Source organism: Oreochromis aureus, linkage group 6 (genome assembly GCF_013358895.1).
Source record: "Oreochromis aureus strain Israel breed Guangdong linkage group 6, ZZ_aureus, whole genome shotgun sequence".
NCBI lineage: Eukaryota > Metazoa > Chordata > Actinopteri > Cichliformes > Cichlidae > Oreochromis > Oreochromis aureus.
Genome location: NC_052947.1, coordinates 20,312,109 through 20,317,851, shown reverse-complemented (window position 1 = coordinate 20,317,851; position 5,743 = coordinate 20,312,109). Strand labels below are relative to the sequence as shown.

Sequence of the window (5,743 nt, the reverse complement as noted above, 5' to 3'; positions counted from 1 at the left end):
GTGTGGCAGACGTGTGGAGTAGTAGGGAGGACCCAAGATGCGGCGGCTCTGGTGCAGGTGAGTTTATTTAACAGAAGGAAATACAAACAGCGGTGGCGAGGGTGAACTAGAAACTAAGAAAACCTAAACTGGAAAAACTAACAGAAACTAACCGGAAACGGATATGCAGGGAGGCACAGGGAAATCCATAGGAAGACGGAGAGACGTAGGGAGACCGAGGGAAACAACACAGACGAAGCAGCAACTACAAAGACAGAAGACGCGACTTAAATACACACAGAGGAACACAGGGAGATTACACACAGGTGGTGGACACAGCTGGGAGTAATTAACAAGACGAGACAAGAGGTAAAACCGAACACATACACCTGAGATGCAGACCTTCACAATAAAATGGGAAACAAGAGATCACTACACAAAGACGCAGACCCGACACTGAGAGACACAAGGAACTAAACCCACACAAAACATGAGAACATAAAACCTGCGAACAAAAACCCATAACCAGAATCACAGTAATATAATATATCACAAAATAATCAAAACCCCAGACAACCCCAACACACTCAAACATGCAAAATAAACCAAACCATAAGGAACTCAAAATACTGGGTCCAACGGACCCAGAACCATGACAGAAACCCAAACTTAGGTACTGGAGCAAGGTGTTGTATGTGAAGCATGAGGTACAGCAGGTGATGCAATGTCAAATAATCTTCCACCTCGCGTGTCTGAATGTTTTCATTTTGACATAATACTGTATTAACACAATTGATCTAAATCAGACAAAAAACATAAAATCAGAGTAGAAAAAGTTAGATTTTGTACTGTAACAACCACAAACATGTTAATTGAATGATATTTCATAACTTTAAATGCAAACAAAGGTATTTGCAGCCATTTACCTTTTACCTTCTTTTTAATAACCATTTCAAACTATTTACATAACATTCAGATGTTCCGCATTCATTAAGATGCCACACAAATTATTTGTGCCACTCCAAAAAAATAATTTCTGTCCACTATAAAGGAGAACATCACAGGACTGATACCGGGAGACACCAGTCGCCTCATTGTTCTGACACACAACACAAAACTATCCACAACACTACACACTAAGTACACAAGACAACACATTAACTACACATACGCTTAACGTTACAAATCTCTCACATCTCAAAACTCCCTCTCTCTTTTTCTACTGTCTTTCTTTCTCTCTCTCTCTCTCTCTCTCTCTCTCTCTCTCTCTCTCTCACTGTCACTCCTAAAACTCCTCCCTCGTCCTTAACAACCAAATGTCATGTTGCCATATCATTTTTTGATTGGTCGACATGGTGCATTTTTCCACCAACACCAAAGGGCTGTTTTTTGTTTCATTTTTTTATTTTTTGGTCATAAGCAGAGAGTGCTTGCTAGCGCTGTCCTTAAACAGTAAACGTGACGAAACTATTGAGGAAAAACGCGCCGCAGATATATTGTTTATCACGACTCTGGTTTTACGTGGCCTATCAACACAATTTAAAAACTGTTATATATCACCTTGTTGCTTTGTCATCTTGAAGTGGTCATGTGATTGGCTTACCACTACTACTTTATTCTTCCTCAGTCAAACAGCAGCACTCATGCGATTGTTTTGCCCCCTAGCTACAGGTGTTGTGCCAAAAAGTGATTGTCTGCCAGAAAGTGATTGTCGTCCGTGGGACTGTAGTGCCCAGATTACTTACAGCTACTTGCGTGCAACTGATATAAGATGCAGTAAGCTAAACACAGCTTCAACTGTCTGTTTGTTGAAAAATAGTAACGTGACTGCACCGCATTTTCTTGTTAGTAACGGTAACAGCGTTGTAACGAGTTAGATTACTCGTTACTGAAAAAGTAACGCCGTTACTTGTAACACCCGTATTCCCTTCACTGCTCATTAATTCCAGGCTGCTTCTAAAGAATTTATGACATGTACAGTCACATAATTAGCTTTCAAGAATTTGGGGGATTTTTTTCTTTCTTTCTTATTTAGTGTAAAAAAACAGTGTACTTAGACAGATGATCCAGAGACTTACTGTCCATTGTCCATGCAAGATGTGGATCTAATGTAATCATTGTCTAAACACACTAGAAATTTCTAGTCTTGCTGCATGCTTTAAGTCAGAGGTGTTAAACATAAGGCGTGGGGGCACAGAATCGGCCCAGTAAAGACTTGAATCCAGCCCACTGGACAGCTGTAGAAAATGTGAATCAATATGTAGATTTCCAACTTTTAAGAGGGTTTTTTTTTTTTTACGGCTTTTCCTATTAATAAAACTGTCCACCCTCAGTGCCAGAAATTACCTAACACTGAAACAAATAAGTGACAGGGAAGTTCCTGGTTTTCCACTGCAACCAAATCCACAGTAAGTTAACAAAATTTTATATTCTATAACTACCATAATGACAATGAAGAGTTATCTCTCTCTAGTGGGAGATACATTTCATCACTGATTCAAGTGACTTCTTCAGCCTCTGCTAACTACACGTTTCCCCAACCTTATAAAGAGTACATTTCTGTCAGTGCGCCCCAGGGTGGCTGTGGCTACAACGTAGCTTGCCATCACCAGTGTGTGAATGTGTGCGTGAATGGGTGGATGACTAGATATGTAAAGCGCTTTGGGGTCCTTAGGGACCATAAAAGCGCTATATAAATACAGGCCATTTACCATTTGAGTAATAACTAAAACTAGCACCACTGGCAAACAATGGGCTGTGAGGTCACTCTCTGGTTCTCAATAGATCAAACCATTTTAAAGGAGCTGGATCAATTAACACAGGTTTTCATATATTGTTGATTTTTTATTTTTATTTTGCATCAGTAGAAGCTACAGTATAATGGTAGTTCCAGCAGTAGCAGACTATGGGTTCAGGAGGCTATTCAGGAGCTGGAGTAACTGGGCGATCCTGGGATCGATAGTGGTGGTAGCACCAGCAGTGGTAGTAGTAGCTGCGGTTGTAGTTGTAGCTCCAGCAGCAGTTGTAGTAGCACCAGCAGTGCTAGTACTAGCGGCGGTTGTAGTTGTAGCACCAGCAGCAGTGGTTGTAGTAGCACCAGCAGTGCTAGTAGTAGCGGCGGTTGTAGTTGTAGCCTGTAAGAAAATGAAATATTTTGCTATCAAATCTGCAGTACAGAGAATGATCCTTTAGTAATGTAACAATAACACGCAGTTAGGTGTTTCAATTGCTGAACTCTGGAAGACAGATAATATCCTCACCCCAGTAGTGACACCATGGTTCTCATGAGAGCCAGAATGTCTGTGCCAGTGACCAAAATGTCCAAAAGTCTACACAAATTAAATATTTTGAATGTGTTAACTGAATATCACAGTACATTATACACTCTTACACTACAAGGGACAAAACTGATGCAGTCTTCAACACTCAGACACTTACAGGATTTGCCAGAGCCAGGCTCAGCAGGCATCCAAACAGAAACACAACCTTGATCATGGTTTCAGGGATTTCACCTGATGAACAAATATCAGTAATGCAGATCAGTGTCTATTCTAAAACAAAAGTAGACTCATCATCCTACCAACATTATACTGAAAGCACAGAAACAGTGAAAGAATGATAAGTTACCGGCAGGTCTTCACAACCTCAGCAGACTGTCTGAAAGATGACAATGTTGTCCTGAATTAGGAGCTTTCCTTTTATACAGTTACAGGAGTGTGTTTAATCCTATTAGCATACTGTGCTGTTGGGACATTGCAGTTATTATGAGATCTTCCATCTTCATATTTCAAAATGAAGGAACACATTGGGAAATAAACCGAGACACATCTGGCTCATGTTGTTTGATGTATGTGATAGCTGTTGTCTGAATTTATGTGTCACACTTAACCTGTGTAGTCTCAATATTACATTTCATTTTCAATGAATTTCCAGGAATATCCAATGAGGAGTTGTTAAAACGTTTTGATTTTTAGCTGCAAAATGTGAAATCTTTTCTGTTTAAAGGGATTATCCCACAGACTTACTGTCCATTGTCCATGCAAGACTTGGTTGTAAGCTCATTGCTATTTGGAAATAATGAATTATTATGCATCAGACATGATGAATTGGCACAGAATAAAATTGTTTGTACATCCTCTTTATAATATGCTGTGCAATTTTGAAATATGCTTTGTACAAAGAACAACTCAGATATTTCTTAATGTTGTCTCTCTATTTAAAAAAAAATCTATTTGGTGCAAATCTGTGTTAACATGACGCTTGTTCTTATACATGTAATACATTTATTACCAACCTGAAAGTTTCTCAACTGGTCATTCGACATCATGAATGTCTTCAGAAGAATTACTCCAGCTCCAGCTCAAGATGCCGTAGATTGCCACTTGCAGTCCGCTAGTAAAATGAAGTTCGATTACTCTGCACTTGATTATGCTTGAACCAGATGTAAGTTCCAAAAAATTGAATTGTAGAACTGAAACTGAATGGTGAGAAGTGAAACTGAAATTATTGAGAGCAAAATCTTTAAAGGATAAAATGCAGTTTCAAAGCAAATGAATTCATTTTCAAAATATAAAATTCAATTTCAATTTAGTGACGATCATTTTCAAACCATAAATTCAATTTCAAATTAGACTAATTCAAATTCAGTTTTCAAAAGCATTTATTCAAGTTACAATTCAGATTCAATCTGAGCAATTCAAATTCAAATTTAACTTATTCAAATTCAGTTACTGATGGCACAGAACCATACACAGATGCAGTATTTCAGCACACTTTCAGTGGAGCAACAGTAGAAGACAATCAGCAGCTCCCTCTTCCAGTCCATTTTTCCCAGGATTTTCAGAAAATGGAGAGGCTGGCTTGCCTTACTTGCAACCGCCAAGGTGTTTGAGCTCCATTGGAGGTCTGTGTCTATGTGAACGCCCAGGAACTTGAAACTGGACACCCTCCCCACACACTCCCCGTTGATGCTGATGGGCTGCAGCTCATACTTCCTGCTTCTGAAGTCGAGTACCTGCTCTTTTGTGTTGGTGGTATTGAGGTCCAAGTTGTTTTCTGCATACTAATCCAACAGCCTCTGAACCTCAGATCTGTATGCTGTCTCGTCTCTCCCAGAGATGAGCCTCACCACAGTGGCATCATCTGCAAACTTAATGACTGCGATGTCTGGGTGGGTACTGATACAGTCATGTGTGTACGGAGTGTACGGTAGAGGACTTAGTACACAGCCTTGTGGAGAGCGGGTGTTAAGGCTGAGGGCTGAGTAAAGATGAGGCCCCACTCTAACTCTCTGTACACGGTCTGAGAGGAAGTCTCTGATCCAGCGGCAGGTGGTAGAAGGAAGTCCGATTTCCAGCAGTTTAACTATTAGTCTGTCCGGGAGTATCGTATTGAAAGCAGAGCTAAAGTCAACAAAGAGCAGCCCGGCGTAACGGCCCTGCACTTCCAGCTGAGAGATGGTGGTGTGGAGCGTTGTAGCAATGGCATCTTCAGTTGATCTGTTAGCTCTGTATGCGAACTGGAACGGGTCGAGTGTGGGTGGCAGGCAGGACATGATGTGACGTCGGACCAGTTTCTTGAAGCACTTCATTATAACAGGTGTTAGAGCAACTGGTCGGTAGTCGTTGAGGCTGCTAATGTTAGTACGCTTTGGCAGTGGGACAATTGTGGCTGACTTTAGGCACGGCGGGATGCAGGACTAGGACAGTGAAGAGTTGAAGATCTTAGTGAAGACCCCAGCCAGCTGGTCTGCACACTCTTTTAG

General features: G+C 40.8%; 1 long non-coding RNA gene across 1 annotated transcript; it reads right to left on the bottom strand.

The window, feature by feature from the left end:
• Positions 1-3,253: 3,253 nt before the first annotated feature.
• LOC120440619 lies at positions 3,254-3,741 on the bottom strand. Its single transcript, XR_005613398.1, has 3 exons — positions 3,607-3,741; positions 3,418-3,491; positions 3,254-3,308 (listed from the first exon to the last, which is right to left on the bottom strand). It is a non-coding gene; the product is annotated as an uncharacterized LOC120440619 (long non-coding RNA).
• Positions 3,742-5,743: the final 2,002 nt, after the last annotated feature.